Here is a 16,997-nt window from a genome sequence, read left to right on the forward strand (position 1 = left end):
GGCATCCGTGACTTTGGCATTCAGCTCACTGGGTAGCGATTGATCACGTTATTGGGTATCTAGATACAATGCGATTTCTTAGAGATATGGTTTAGTGGAGGACTTGTTAGTGTTAGGTCAGAGGTTGGACTCAATGATCTTGAGGTCTCTTCCAACCTAGATAATTCTGTGACTCTGTGAATGTAGCAGCATCTCTAGCAAAAGGCTTTGAAACTTAAGAAAGTAGTCTTAGGGAGCCACAAGAAAAATGGAGAATATTTGAAGAGTTAAGATAAGAATCAAGACAGCCAAAAGAAAGATGAGATTCAGGATCAAAGACACGTAATACTCTCAAAAATGTTAGTGTAAAAATACCCCTTTAAAATAGTCATCCAAGTAAGCACTAACAAGATCAAGCTTTTGCAGTTTGTATTGCCTGGTTCCAAAATCATTGTGATTTTGGATTCTTGTGTTACTGTCATAGCAGTGACAGAGAACAGATCTGTTAAAAGTGTGCTTTACCAAGTCCTATCAACTAGAAGAGTGACATTTGAGAGGTTTTAGAGATACTGTTTCCTATTGCTACCTCAGAGGGATGAAACAAGGAACAGACCTAGAAGACCCAAGCATTTACATTTTCACCAGGTCTTGTAGTTGGCCAGGCACAATGCTGTTCATTGTATGCACTCAAATTTAACTTCATCTATGCAACAGATGTACACCATCAGAGTTTTGCAAACAACCAGGTGCCTTAGGAGTGATGAAATTCAAACTGAATTTCTTGCAATGCAATGTAAGATGGTATACATCCATTTGATATGGTTGGCCACTTTTTCCCCATGCTATCGTTGATATCAAGGGAAAGATGAGATTTATTCCACCTCATAGAGTGTGACCACAGTGTTTCAACACTTCCAAAATCTTCTTACATGTTACTCTCATCCAAGATGACCACCACTTCCTAATGCTCCTGAGCAATGGGAACTCAGCTTCCCTGCCCTGTTATCGCTCCTGGAAAAAAATGAGGCCAGTCTCTGTGATCATAGTCTCCTAAACCCTGCTTAAGGACAGCTGAAGGAACAGAAAAGTATAGAAAAGGAAATGGTATTATGGGAATTTATAGGTAGACAGAAATTGTAGCAGGAAGAAAACAGTGAAAGCATTATTGGTATAATGTCTATATGTCTATAGGGAGACATACTCAGATATCAGACTACAGAGGAGAAGCTATTAAAGTGATGTAAATCCAAAATTATAAGAAAAATACATCATTGTGTTTCTAAAACCGTATCTTGCTGAGTTGTAGAATCTTCTAAACTAAAACAAGTTGCGTCTCTGATGGCACTCCCATACAGCCTAGGGAGATTAGCAGCTTTTGATAGATTTTTATTTTTTGGCAGTGTTCATATTTTGTGAAAAAAATAACATTGCCCTTTTTAATATACCTCTTTGCTATATCTGTCTTCACTGACTTTTCTGAGAGACCAACCGACTGGGTGTCTGCTACCTTTCAGAGCATCATTGGCTTCTATTTTCTTGTTTTGTTTCATTTTTTTGTTTTGTTTTTCTATCTACTCTTACTCTCCATTAAGTATTTCTAGGCTCACTAGAACACCACACCTTTAGGCAATATCTTGAGCAGCTGCTATAAAAACTGATAGTGTTTCACAATGTTCATCATTCCCATAGCACTTTTCCAACTACTAACCCAGTAAATCTTTTTAATACTGCAACATATTTTTATTTTTATTTTTTTTTTAAATAAGCAGGATATACAGACCATGAACTTGGAACAGGAACATGAGTGTGGTATTTTTTTCTTAATTTCCTTTCATGATCACTACGTATAAATAGCTGTGACTTCAGAAGATCAAATAATTAATTGTTAATAACATTTGTTAATTTAGCTCATTTTTTCCCCTCATAGGTAGTTTATCCACAGATCCTGAAGTCTGTCACACATTCTCAGTTTCTAAGCGTTTATGATTTTGTTTGGGAGAACAATTCTTGGCATATTGTTGGTTCAGAAATTGTTCATTAGGAGAATTTTCTATTTATGCAGTTCATTGAATCACCTATTGCTATGGCTTTACACTAGGCAGCAGCATGCCTCAGTGGCTTTATGCTTTCCATTCCAACTGCTCATTCTTCTGCGAAAGCCAAGGTTATCCTTGAAGAGCCATGCAGTGAACAAAATCAGTGACCCAATCTGTCTGAGGAGACAGTGACGTATAGAAGAGGATACTGGGGTTTATGGTAATTTCTGGGTAGCGTTGACAAAAAACTGCAGCAGGAATGAAGTGAATGGAGTATTGATAGAGACAAGCTGGTGGAAGAAAAAAGAGGGCATTTCAGCTGGGTACATTTTCTGACTTAGCCTACCACACAACTTCCCAAGAACCAATGCTGGCAAATCCCAGGAAGAAGTCCAGATATCTTTACAATAGTCCAGATATCTTTACAATATCTGAATGAACTATGCAAAGTTTTGAAAGGGACTGATGTAGTACATACACTATTTTAAGATTTTTTTTCATTTCTCAGTCAGTTTTATAATGGAAGTTATCTTTTAGGAGCTGACTGTTTACAATATGAAAATTGCATTGCTTCTAATGTGCTGAATGTTTCATTTAGCAGCTATACCATTCTTTTCTTTGAAACTTAACTTCCCTTGGTAAGGGTTATGAGGAAGAATTTCTAGTCCTCTGGACTTACTCCTGAATGAGTTAGGCCTGCTCTTTAGATGTCCTGTCTCACTCCAGTGACTGTTCAGCTGTTCTGTGCCCCCAGCTGCAGGATTCTGCAAAAACATAAAGGGATGAAGATAATCTTTTTTTTCCTTTGGCTTACCAAGTGTATATCCACACTGCATCATTCAGCACAGGGGTACTGGTTATATCACGGTAAGCTGGTTAGCAGCATGCAGCACCCCAAAAGGCCAACATGTTTTTAGAATCTGACCCAACTTGTTTAGAAAAGTAGCATAAATATTTCTGTAATGTAATGAAAACATAACCTGGGGCTCACAGAACAGAAGGTAGAAAGGCTAGAATGGACGTGCTTATGCCAGCTGGAGCTCCTTAGCAGAGGAATTCTCAGAGAATTTTGTTGGGGACCAGTTATGCAGGTATAGTTAGTTTTCTATTACTTCTGTGGTGAATCTGTTTAGAGAATCACCTTCTGCTTAATGAGATTTTTATTTAGAAATTCTTAAAGTACATTTATATAATTCACAAGAACCTGTGATGGAAAATGGTTGGGGCCACCCAAACCATTAGTTTGGGTTTGGATACGTTTGAACATTAGTTTGAACATGTTAGACATACTCAATAAAAAAACTGAACCAATGTAAGTACTCAGCTTAGAAACCAGGAAGATGCTCAAGAATGTGCAGCAAGGTTTGTACAACCAAAAAAAACTTCTTTGTGCATGCTGCTAAAATAGATTGCAGTTGCAATGCAGCAAACTAAAAAAAAAAAAAAAAAAAAAAATCAAAATAAAGAGCGACACTAGAGCAAAATAAATACATAAATAACCAGTTTCAGTATATGCATAGTCATATTGTAAGAGGAAAACCTGTGAACTGTAGGAACTAGAGATTAAAAAAGAAATAGAATGAAGCAAGGGTTTCTGTTATAAATCACAACTACCTCTTTGCTCTGGACTCATGGAAGGAGCACTTCAATTTACTGCCTAGCTCATGTTACATATGGCCACAAGGTTCAGCAGGACACAAAGTGAAATCAGAGCAGAGTTTGCCGCAGCATCTTGTTGGGTTACCTTAGCAATCTTCCCTCTTTCTGTCAAATGTCCTGCCATGGCTGTCACTCAGACAATCCTGAAGGACAGTCAAGACATTGCACAGCCTGTTTTTGACATGATATCAAATATTCATTTAGATGGGTCAAGAACTATGTTCTCTTAAATCTAAGAAAAACTTAGGAGGTGAAGTGGCAGTGGAGGCTGCACAAGTGCAGATGTGCCTTATGGCATGTCTAGGTTGTCAGGTGCAGACAGCTGCATCCCAGCTGTGGTTGCCTGTGTAGCCACACAGCTGGAAACATATCAATAGCACTTTGGAAGCTGCATGATCACACTAGGATAAGACTGAAACAAAAGCATGGCAGACCTGGCTGTGGGATGTGCCTAACACAACTGGGTGAATACATTCCTGTGCTCCAAAATGGCAAAATGGATAACTGCCTTGCTGAATTGGGGCTAAAATCTGGACTCTTCTAGTGAAAAAAGAACTTAATAAAAAGCATTTGCTTTAGGGAACCAGTGACATGCAGACACAAAGTAATGAGCACCTATGATAGGAATAATTAAAATGTTACCCAAAAAAAAAAAAAAAAAAAAAAAAAAAAAAAGGAAAAGGAAACAGAAAACAGAATGAAGGAGGAAAAAAAGCCAAAATAATTATAATCTTGGGGTAATAAACATTTACCAAGTAAATAAAAGAAGTTTCTGAAAGCCTCCATTAACAAAAATCTAAACCCTCTGGTGTTCATTCTCAGGGGAAACATTTGAAACAGGAGCACTCAGGAGAATGCAACTGATAAAAAGGAAAATATTCTGATCTCCTGGCTATACAACGTGCTATGTGTAGATTTTTATTTTTTTTTTTAAACAGGAAACTTATATCAATTGCTTCATGATGCTCAGATACCACAGTAATAAGAATGTTGTAGATATCACACCAAAGCCCAGAAAATTCAAGGTAACGTGGATGGTCCACACTTAATGTATCTATTATGCTCTTAACTATTAATAGCTATGTCTAACACCTACACTGCAGCTCAGGAAATACTTTCAGAAGTAACATCATGAACCTGTACTCAAAGGGAATGTTCATACAGGCTAGATCATTTTATGACTCTAAGGACAAAGAATTATATACTGCTGTGCTTTAGTTCTGAAGATCAAATAAAGGAAATCAAAGAAGGTGGTCTGATTTTTTTTTTTAACCTCTTCCCTTTTTCCTCCTTGTTTTAGTATTTTCTTACAAAAATTGAACTTGTCTTTTGCAGCACTACAGCATGCATGATCTTGAGTTGCAAAACTACTATGAACTCCAGACATCTTCAAAGTAAAAGGTGAAAAGGCTGAACTGCAGTTCAGATTAGAAAGATGAGCCTATCTTATTTTATTTAAAGTACACGAAAATGCTAAAATATTATCATTATTTTATCCACCAGCCTGAATTAATGCAGTCTTAGCATTATCTACAATGAACCTTCTTTTGCAGAATTTACATGTATATACATGCCCTGCTATATATGCAACAAACTAAAACCTGCGTTCTTACTTGTGTAGCACCTGCGTTAAGCCAGACTATGGTTTAAAAGCAACTGTAAACTTGGATCCAAATGTGGAAGATTTTCTTTCTGAAAAGTCTTCATCTTCTTGGGTGCAGACTGCCCTGGAGAAAGAGTTTAAAGCAGAGGAGCCATGCATTTCCTCAGAGCTCCACTCCCTAACTACAAAAGCTATGCAAATGATACATATCTTAATTAAAGTAACAACAATAAAATTATTATTTTTTTTTTTTTTCCTTTTTTTAAACAATAAGATTAGGATGCCTACTTGGATCTTCCAACACCCAGAAGAACTTTATATTGTGGCATAATTATTATTTTTCAGAAGACTGAGAAATGTACTGGTAACCTCCCCTAGATAAAAGGATATGATCTTGAAAAAATATAGAAGGCTCATCCAGTTTCCATACTGTCTCTTAAGCCTTTTAGGAAGTGAGCAGGTGTCTAATATCAAACTCACATGAGATGTCAAACAAAATATCAAGCCCTATCCTAGTTTTTACATATATATTTTGGTCCAGACCTTTAGGCAGTGCTGTTTCTGTATTCTCTTGAAGTAGGAGAACGAGTTTTTTTGTTTATATATACATATATATATATATATATATATATTTATACACGCAAATAAGATGCTGCAGGCTGTGATAGGCTATCTGTATTTCTTCATTTTCTTGAAATGTTTGCCAGGAGGTTATAGCTACGCCATGTGATGTGGCAGTTGCTAATGTACTGTAACTATATTCTCCTGATGAATGGCAGAGTAAACAGGTATATAAAATATGCATAAATGTCAGTGCATCCGTTAGTACTTCCCTAACACTACACGAAAATTCAATCCTTTCTGCTAAAATTTTCTACCATTTTTTGTCTGCCATGAATATACATATAAACCAAGTGTATAAACAATTTAATACATTTAAAGCAGCTAAATAGTCTGTGCAAAGTACTGATACGTCCTGAAAGAAATCTCAGTTTTCTATCTGAAAAATACTGAATACAAGCTTTAAAATTGCAAACGTATTTTAAATAGGCAATAAATTACTGCACAAATAGTAACCATGTTTTGTCTTTTAGTATAAAAGCTTAAAAATCACGAAACATTAAACTTCCCAATATTGACCTAAGATAGATAAATATCATCTTTGCTTTAGACATGAATAAACAAACATTTTGCTCCTCTTGAGAACCCACTGTAGAACTTTGTAATGATATCCTCACCTCAGCTGTGAAGTGCAAGCAATCTGCCACTACTACAAGTATTAAGATTGCTTTTTGGTGATCTTGGAAAAGCCAGAGAACACCTTCTTCAAGTGCCAGCCCTGAATCAGGCATATTCAACTTCCCTTTCAACTGCAAAAAAATATTTAGAGTCACAGACTGTACAGAAACAAATGTTTTGGAAATATACAAAAACTGAATAATGTTCTTGAATTACACTGATCTCAGATTATTGTTCAATCCATCTATAACGTGTTCGCTATTATGTCAATGTATTCTGACAACAAATGTTCACTGCCAAAAGAGTTCTACCTTTGGGAGATATGAGTCATTATCACTATATTTTCCTGCATTATTAATAATCCAAGTTCTTTTACATTCATTTTTTACTTTGTTCCTTTCTGTGTATCACTCCATGCTATGCTAGGAATTGGTAACTATAAGCTTAACAAAAAATGATTAGGCACACAAAAATATCTAAAGATAAAATGCAAAACTTTTCCAAGTGATCATTACAAATCCCCCTTCTCTTTCTTTTAAATATTGCTAGTCTAACACATGGTCCCTGCCAAGCGATGCGAGAAAAAGAAAGTTCAGAAAATGCATAGTTTTCAATCTTTGAAATGCATTTGCATACAAAGTGTATCTTTAAGGGGAAATAACTTGACAGTGTCAGTAGCTCATACAGTAGAAACTTTATCACAAATTTTCTGCACATCTAAAAATATTGTCGAACATTTTAGTATTTAACAATATTTAATATTTATTAAATAAAGGCAGAAGTTTAAAATGACTGGGATACCTGGCTCCCTTGTGTTGTTATATCACATATATTTCCCATTCATTTAACGATTTTTCATCTGAAGAAAAAAGAAAATATATCATCTGAGCTGTCTGACTTCTGAAAGATACCGCTTCCTTAATCCATGCTACAAAAGCAATGGAAAATAAGTTATATATATTTTCCAGAAGAATCTGACATCCTCTTTTGTTAATTACCTATTTCTGGAACAACAATCACTACTTTGTTAATTAAAACTGTTATTTTGTGACCAGCAAGAGTGCATTGTGAAGAACTCTAAAATAGTGATACAAGATTTGTTAAATCTCATAGTTAAAAGGAAAATCAACACACAATCCTATCCTTCCCTCCTCCCCCCCCAAAAAAACCAAAAAAGTTAAACTTGTAATTTCTATACAAAAACTAGTCCTCAGAAAGGCATCTTTTACAACTGATTATATTTATACAATCTCTGAGATCTTGATCTAAGATGATCAAAAAGCAGATTCTCTTCTCTAAGTTTCCAATAGCATACTTTATTATTACTGTTATTTCTCTAACCTAAGATGATAAAAACAGACTTACAGTCTTTTGGTTATATTTCACCCTATACTTCAGAAATCAACATCTTGCCTGCACTTTGTAAACACTACTAAAGAATGACAGTTTATTTATTCTTACTTATCATTTTGAACAAATGGGTCAGGAAATATTTATATTAATACTATGAATTGAATTCTCATTAAGTATTAGATATAAATCCTTTTTTAATCCCCATTTGGCCTGCTACATCCCTTTAAAATTATGTTACTAAGTAATACAGGAGCTATAGGATTAATGGGAATATTCAGTTTCTACTAAAAGCCATGTTATGGACTTATATGTAAAAATAAAATAAAAGAGAGTTCTCCTAAGTTATTCTAAGTGATATATTGCAAAATGCGTTAATTCACTTAGAAATTACTTTTTTTATCTTGAGAAAAAACAATTTCCCAAATCCTACCCTCTCACACAGAGCTTTTCTGATCTTAGGTCAGTATTCTTGTTAGAGTTCTGTGGACTACTAAGGCAGATCAGTAAACTTCATGGTCCAAATTTGGACTAACAAAAACAGTTAAAACTGTGCTGAAGTTAAATGAATTGTCCCTGCTCATACCAATGATAAACTTTGCTTTTTATGGTGCATTAAAGAGGAGAAAGAGAAAATCCTAACAAAGGTTTAATGTGGTCATGCTTCATATATACTTTATCTTAAAACACCTACTTTTGGGGTTTAATTGTAGTGATGTTCTGTGAAGAAATATGACCTTATGGGGCATTTTCAGGAATAGAACAGTCTATATATATATTAAAAGGCAGCAAATGATTCATAACTGCTTAGCGGTCAGGCCTGTGGGGCCATGCTTCCCATGTGAATTTTTTTTTCTGCATTGCAAATTCTTACATTAAATTGTGATAAATGAAGAGCGGAGGCTATTCATACAAATCAATGACTTTAGTGTATGTGTCATTAGCCTGAGAGATGCAGGCAGCGGTCACTACTATAAATCATGTGATGATCTGCTGTCTGCAACTCGATGCAAGCAAGCAGATGCATTAGGAAGGTTAAAGAATTAAATTAATCTGTGCACTTCCTTTTTTTTTTTTTTTTTTTTTTTTAAGTCACCTGGTCATACAGAAAGAATTAAAATCACATGACTCAAAGTTAAACCAGCTACAGAACAGTAAATTGGTTAAGTTAGATATCACCTTTCAACTTAAAGTTTATTAAATATTAATAGGATTAATTTTTTCATTATCACATGGAAAGTAAAATATATAGAATAGGTAAAATACACCAGTACTCCTCACACAGAAATGGATATTATTAATTGCTTTTAATGTAGACTGTGGCACAAGACAATGTGTAAGAGATCAAGCACACTGCAAAATGTGCTCTGATACTTTTAAGTGCAGCATAGTTCTTTCTTTACATTTTATAAATCCAGTGTTTAGTAACCCGTGGCCTTGCTCTCCATTCCTGTACCTTGGAGTGGGTTATGAATATGAGTCAGGTGGAATGCATTACAAATGATAAAATACATTTCCAGGTACCTGTGACTGGGCATGTCAATGGTGAGAGTGTGCAAAAGGATTCAGGGTCAGTAAAGAAAGATATGGACAATATAATTTAAGATAGGAATTAATGAATTTGGGAAGGCTATATTTGATATAAATGTTAGGCCAAAGCCTTCAGTCTTTACTCAATACTTACTCAAGCAAAACCCCCACTGACTTCACTGACAGATTTCCTGGGATGAGGACTAAATATATCCCAAGAGCCAGATTGTCTCTTATTTTTACAGGGGAAGGAAATGCAGGTACCCTACCCTCTGCTGCATCCTTGGAGATCCTGCAGGAGATCCAGCTCATCTGACAGGTCTCATACACGTCTCCATTGCACTGTAACATTATTCAGTAAGAAGAAAGCCAACACATCACCCAGAAAGGAGGCACGGAGCAGGGCTACCAGCACTCCTGCAAGAATGGCGATACTCAACATGTTTATGCATAAGTCTGCAGTACATTAGTTAGAACTTTAGGATTTGGCCTCTTATAACTAGCACAGACAGTAATAAAGAATCTTAGAAAGGGTTTTTAAAAGAATCTGCTTTGAGCTAGCAGTAGATTAGGGGCACAATTAAGTATGGAAGCAAATTAATGACAGAAGCGTCTGCATTTCAAAGGTGCTTGAAGCAGTCTATGTGCATAAACAGTGCAGAACACCTTTATGTGTATGAAGGGCACTATAAATCAATAAAGTATAAGTTAAATTGGACAGTGATAAGTATTGCATGTGCTTAATTCACTTAGTTATCCTTCCAAAAAACAGGATACACTCAATGTAGATGTATTTCAATTGAATTGATAGTAGACCAGGACTAAGCAAGACTAGGGATTAAATTACTTTTATCTTCAACTATAAGGATGAAGTTGCAGGTGAAATCAATGTCAGAAAGGTCTTACTGTTTCTTATGATAGTATACCTACTGTCACTTATAATGAAACATACTAAAATTAATGAAAGCATCTATCCCGTTATGGCATAAAGTTTTGGTAAGTTAAAAACTAATTACATTAATTTAGATTTCTAAATTCATGTGAGAGACAAAAAAAGCACAAAATCTTCTTCATATAATTCTCAGAGACCAAAAAATAGTAAAAACTAGACTTGTCTATGAAAGGTGGGAAAGAATTGTAGCCAGTAGATTTAAAATTACTGTGAGTTAATTCCCCCAGTAAAGACAGTTTTTTGGATATTGTTTCACTGCAACTTAATTACTACATTGAATTTGTATGTATTTATTTATATTTGGTAACATTATATTTAGTACACACATTATATCCATATTTTAAGTTAGTTTTTCCCACCATCAGTTGGTTCTCCAATTGATCTCCACCCAGTAATTGGGAATTTGTTACTTTATGTCTACAGCAGTGATTTAAGCATAGTGCAAATATCAGAGATTTTAGTTTGCTGGTAGTCGAATTATAATTAGCACACAATTCCTTGACATTACTCTGCAGCCTGCAATATAAACAAAGCTCTCCAAAGAAAGTATGATCAGATCCAACTGATAGCAAGGTGGAGTTGGAAGAAAAAGTTATGACAGCAATGCCAGACACACCAATGTAGAAACATCCAGACTCCAAGTACACAACTGGTTTGCCGTAAAGTGGCATAAATAGCTTTCAGCACAGATTATACAAAAACAAATGCAATCATTTAATTCTAAGGAGAGAACCAAATATATCTGACTGAGTGCTTTACTTAAAGTTAAGCAAAAAAATAAACTAAAGGTCTCTGGTGACTGAGCTAAGGCCTTCACATCCAGCTGCAGAGGACACAGCTGTTCTAGGTTGCACCCTTACTAAGGACCCATCCAGCCCCTACCAAATCAGACAAGATTCTGCCTGGAAGAATCAGCAGTACTTCAGTAAACATATATATTTTTCTCCAATGTAAATTCAGTGATTTAAGGAATTCATAGTATACTTGCTGCTTAATTTCCTGGGAAGTTATGTTTCTGCCATTGCTCCAGATCCCTGACTATTTTCTATGCATTCCTGAAGCAAGTGGGAGCTCTATTTTGAATCTCAATGGAGCTATAATGAAAAAATAAGGGAAGGCTGCCTGTTTTAAAATGCAAATGAATTTTTCAAAATTTTTACTATTTTTCTATTTTAGAAACTACAAGGGAGTTCTGAAAATGTTTATCAGCAACATGTAAGGGTGCCACTCCATGACCATCTGAAAAATGAAATAGAAATTGAAAAACATAGTGTGGATTAAAATGTTCCTTCCTTTTGGAGCAAATCCACGCTTCCTTTTTAGTGACTAATTCCTGATTTTTATATCACACATCACTTTTGAGTAAATGCCAAAAAAGAGGCAAAAGCTCTTTAGTCAATTGAAAGTTTTATACTGCAGTTTTAAATCGTGGGTTGACAGGAAACCTGGTTTTATTTTTTTTCTTTTATATGTTACATTAAGAAAATAAAATGTTTCTTACAAAATCAGCTACTTTAACGGAATGTTCATTCCCACATCCAGGTAATTTGTCTGTTTTAGGGACAGTTGGGGGATGTACTTTATATTATATGGCTGAGTTGAGCTCCTTTCAAAAACATATGGTAGCCATAGCAAGAATCACCAGCTACCTTGGTATTTCCTCCCTCACACTGGCCTCCATCGTGCTAGATACTGATTGTTCTCATTTCCAATTAGCTTCAGAGTGAAGGCACTCAGTATCTTACAGATTTAGCTCAGTATGCAGGCAAGAGGTTCCTGTTCATACAGCCTCACTTGGTCCTCTTATGAGAATAAGGACTGCTTACACAAGGTAGGAGACAGAGCCACACCCTTAAAGAGCAATTATGCCTCCCCCAGGTTGCAAGAACCCTCCTATGGGGTACAAGAGCTAGCAAACTTGTTGATGGCATTTTAACGGGTTGTGTCTAAAGCTCTTTGATGAATAGGTGTTGACATTGCTAAACAAAGCTATTACCAGCAGATTACATCCAGCAACCTGGACGACTTCAGGAGAAGGGCAAAGTAGCCCCTTGGACTTGCTGTATATCCCAATTACTAAACAAAAGACTAAAACACAGGGTCATGGATAAAAGTGAATAAATGTTACTGAATTCTTATCTTAAACACATTTAAGCTTAAAGCTATTTGACGGAGGATTTAAGAGCATGTATGCTTTATGAAGCTGTGGCTACCTGCTTCATTCTCTTGCTCTTATTTTTGCTTTTATCCTTTTAGTCTTGAAGAAGCCTAATTAGAAGCCTGAACAGGGCTCTCTCGCCCTGCCCTTAAATCAGTAATTGGCTTCAGCGCAGAGACTGTCAGGAAATTAACACATCACAACATGACAGCTGTTAATTTTTTCTCCTTATTTGTCATATGAATCACTGCTGATTTGCCAGAGCGCATAACAAATTAGTGGTCTGTAATCAGTGGCCTCTCTCTTGTGTACAGCATCTACTTGTTTTTCCCCTTTTCTCCAGAAGTCCATTACTTCACTGCTTCAGCAGGAATGACTGTTGCTAGGTGTGTCACTGTCAATAAATCAGAATAAGCAAATGCTAAAAGCGCAAGAAGCTCTTTAAACTTTGATGAAGGCTTTTAGTTATATTTTTAAACTTACACTTGGAACTGTTTTTTTTGTTTGTTTGTTGTTTTTTTTTTTTTTTTTTCAATTTGTCACTCCCTGGCATAATATACTGTCAAGTCTACTTGTATAGTCTTAGGGCCTGCATCCTTCACAATGTAGAGTTGAAAATATGATTTGCAAAGATTAAAAGAAGATATTTTTTGTGAAGATAATTCTTAAAACTGCAAAACCAATAAATAACAACTAGACACAATGCGCAATGTCATTTTCTTGTTGCCTTGAGTAATATTTATGTCTAATAAACCCTATATAATATGACTTGGTGTGCTTCTTACACCAACAGAATGATATACATTAAAAAACAAACAAACAAACAAAAACTTAAGTCTAAAATACAAAGCAACAACAACAAAAAGGCAAAATTTGAAAAAAAAGTAAGTTAAATTCTAGCCAGCTGGAATGAGGTAAAATACTATCCGAGCATTTCTGCCCCCTCTTTTTTTCTAGTTTGTGTGTTTCAGAAATGACAACATATATGACAAAGGCTACGAGAATAGGTTACAATACTGCAACAGTCAGAACACTGTATCTGAGCTATGCTGAGAACTGCTGTTCAAATGCCAGTTTAGGACAGCTAAACTATTGGTTGGTGCTCTCATCAAATTGCAAACACTTTGGAAATATGAAGTGGAAAAATAGAACCCTAAGTTATCTGAAATACTTAACTAAATTAACTAGGATGCAAGATACTGAATACGTAACGGGTCTAGTCAAAATAAAACCAGGAATATGACATTTTTTTAGCTAAAGAAAGTGGTAGAGACTCTATGCTAAATTTCCTAATTTGTATTGAAATATGCTTGAAACATGCTTCCCAATTTGTATCGAAACATGCTTAAAGTTCAAGTTTTCTGTAACTTTTAAGTGTTCATTGAATAGATAATTTCCTTATGATATAACCTGAAAAAGCAAGATAGTTAAAAGCAAGGCCAATGGAAAATGTGGGATCCTATAATCTAATGTAAAATGCTGCGCAATAATGCACAATACATACAGACTATTTTAAGATTCAAACACTTCACCTCCTCCTCCAGGAAGACATGAAAAGAAAAAAAGTATTAGACTATCTTGGCATTTATTATATTTAAGTATAGATGCTTCAAATGGTACCTGAATGCTGTCTGTTTCTGAAGTGCAACCACGTGACTCTGATGTAAGCAAGGTCATCTTCACACCAGGAGGAGCAGGGGATCCCAACTCTCTGAGGTCAGGTTTGTACAGAGCTGGCCCTGATCCAGCAAAGCACTTACACACCTGCTTTGCATTTAAGGTAAGCATGTAGTTAAGTGTCTCAGAGATAAAGTGCTCAGCCTTCTAGTGCGGTATGCATATGCTTATGAGTAAGATTTATTTCATGATTCACAGATATCACACAATGAACTAGTACTCTACAGTACAGGCACCATTACAGTTTTCAGTAAGACTGCTTCGCAATTTATAATTTCAACATTCCAAAGTCTCTTCAGGAGGATTTTCCCTGCAGTTAATTGGTGTAAATACGTTATGTGTTCATACAAATACAAAACCGATATTTCTATGACAATATCTAATTATTTTAAAAATCTAACGGTTTGGATTATTTTTTCAGTATTACATGTATTTTCTTCTACAACTTACATTAAAAAAAATGAAGGTTAAACTACTTCTAGCATTTTAAGATAAAGCCTTTTTATTTCAATTCTTAAATACATGTTTTTTCTTCATTAAAAAAATGTAACCTATTACAGAAATTTTGTTTCACAATTCAGTCTTAAGACTTCTCTTTCTTGAATAAAATGTAAAGTTTACATTTTTTCATTGTGCCTTGGCTTAAAAACTCAACCTTATTATTATTTTTTTCTAATTTACATTATAGAATTTCCTTAGAATGACCTGGAATTAGTGATTATAAAGTGTGTGTAGTATAGGGCAATTCTCCTAGCCTTTTTGATATGCCACTGTGAAGCAAATCTAAATACTGACTAAAAGGAGTTCCTTGACCTGCTGTGGTACCAACACACAGAGCATTACGCATCTTTGTAGGCATCTTTAATAGGTCTTCTGTAGCAGACAGTCTTTGTGCAGAAAGGTCACAAGTGAGCACTGTTTACTGAGTCTATAAATTACTATTTTTTTTAACCTCACCAGATTCTGCATGTCAAAAGCAGCACTAAAAAAATACTGCTTACTAATATGTCTCAAATTCAGACTTAAAACATAATTTTCAGCAACAAATTGAGACAGAAAGAAAAATCAACGAGAAAGAAAATATAAAATCAAAGTCACATGGAAACACTGTACAACTGAATTACCTACAGGTTTTCAAACTCCCCATCATTAGAAAAACTGTTGTACAACAGCCAACAGATGTGAGGTCACTGTGCAGTTGTACAACATGTGCATCAAAATTTCTGGGTGTACCATCTTCAAAATAAGTCATCGCTAATTAGAATTCAGGGCAGCGAAAATACCAGGTCAGAAAATGAAAGAGTTGGCCACAGGTTATGCAGTTATGCCTTGCTATGTTTTTCTGGTGTTGGGCTCTTTATCTTTTAGGGCAAGATCCCAAGATTTTCATCAAGACACTTGTGTTGCTGATACTTGCTGAAGTGCCTATGAGTTGAAGTGACAATATTTGTTTGTGGTTCATATTGTCATACTGGCCACTGTGGTGGTGTTTAATAAATAATAAGCACGAGAAATTAAAGCAAGTGTAGTAGACTTTGTATTCATTATTAAACTGACTTCCTGTTCCCAAGAAGATTTCAGGAGCCCATTATTCGTGGTTTCAAAATTAAAAACAATGGATTTGTCAGTGACTATAAATATACAGTGAGCCATCATGTATATTTAAATAATGGAATGAGATGCTCTTAAGGGCAATTGACAACAGCAAGAAACTTCACTGGGAAGCCTTCAGCTGCCACTGTTTCCAGTATCATGCATCTACAGAGGCATCCCTTCAAACGTTCGGAAAATTTGCAAAAGTTAAAAAAAAATAATCCAATAAAACATGCACATGTAGAAGACTTAGAAGCAGGAAGCTTTTCTTAAGGGATGTAGACAGAGAATGGACAGAAATTAATTCCTGTTAATACACCAAAATTGTAAGGGTCACACCAAAACACTAAAAAGTATCATTACGCTGATTTACTAAGCCGCACAAACACATTCTAGCTCCCTAGATACCGACTTTGAGGCCTTAAAGAAGCTTTAAGGAATACTTAAAAATGAGCCTTACTTTCACTAGCCATCATATCCTCTTCTTCTGCACTCACACTTCCTAAAACTTCCACAATAAATATTTTCACTGATCTCCATGAAATAATATTTAGATTGTGATTTACAGGTAATTATTATTTTTTTTTTTTTGAAAAGGTGAGTGGGAAGGACATGGGCAATGATTTCAGGAGTCTTATTAGGCAGAAAAAGGAAGAGTCTTTCCAAACCAAAGAACTAGGTTTATTCAAATGCCATCTTATCAGGACTTGCCGTGCTAATGCCTGAAATCCTAACAGTGTTTCACCTCCTTGAAAAAGTGAGGGTGATCAGCAATAGAGATAAAAAGAAGGACTTATTTTCCTGGTTAACATCCCTCTGTAACAATATTCACTTTTTTTTTTTTTTTTTTTTAAACTGAATGTCTTCAATGGCCACAAGAAATACACCCAAAAGTTGAGTTAGGCAACTTCCCATTGCCTAACTCAATAACTTAACATCGGTATAATCTTTTCTTGTGACTATTGACAATTGGTACCAAAAGAAGAGAAATTAGAAGCTGTGTTGTATATCAAATCATCATAGCATTTCAAAACACCTTTTCTGTTTAACAAACATATCTGCATTGTCTTATGGTATGCTAGAATATCTTTAATTATAATGCCATTAATTTGTTAAAGTCATATAGTCCATCTGTAATCCTCCAACTGTGGAAGAGTATTTGCAAAATTGGAGAACAGTATTAACACCTGTCAGAATGTAAACGTCTGGCTAGCCTTCAAT

At 35.3% G+C, this 16,997-nt stretch overlaps 1 long non-coding RNA gene across 1 annotated transcript; it reads right to left on the reverse strand.

Moving 5' to 3' along the window:
• Positions 1 to 2,550: 2,550 nt before the first annotated feature.
• LOC311443645 lies at positions 2,551 to 14,246 on the reverse strand. Its single transcript, XR_014697374.1, has 5 exons — positions 14,127 to 14,246; positions 7,318 to 7,375; positions 6,516 to 6,647; positions 5,288 to 5,401; positions 2,551 to 2,779 (listed from the first exon to the last, which is right to left on the reverse strand). It is a non-coding gene; the product is annotated as an uncharacterized lncRNA (long non-coding RNA).
• Between the last annotated feature and the right edge of the window lie 2,751 nt (positions 14,247 to 16,997).

This window comes from Aythya ferina (genome assembly GCF_964211825.1).
Source record: "Aythya ferina genome assembly, chromosome: 12".
NCBI classification, from domain to species: domain Eukaryota; kingdom Metazoa; phylum Chordata; class Aves; order Anseriformes; family Anatidae; genus Aythya; species Aythya ferina.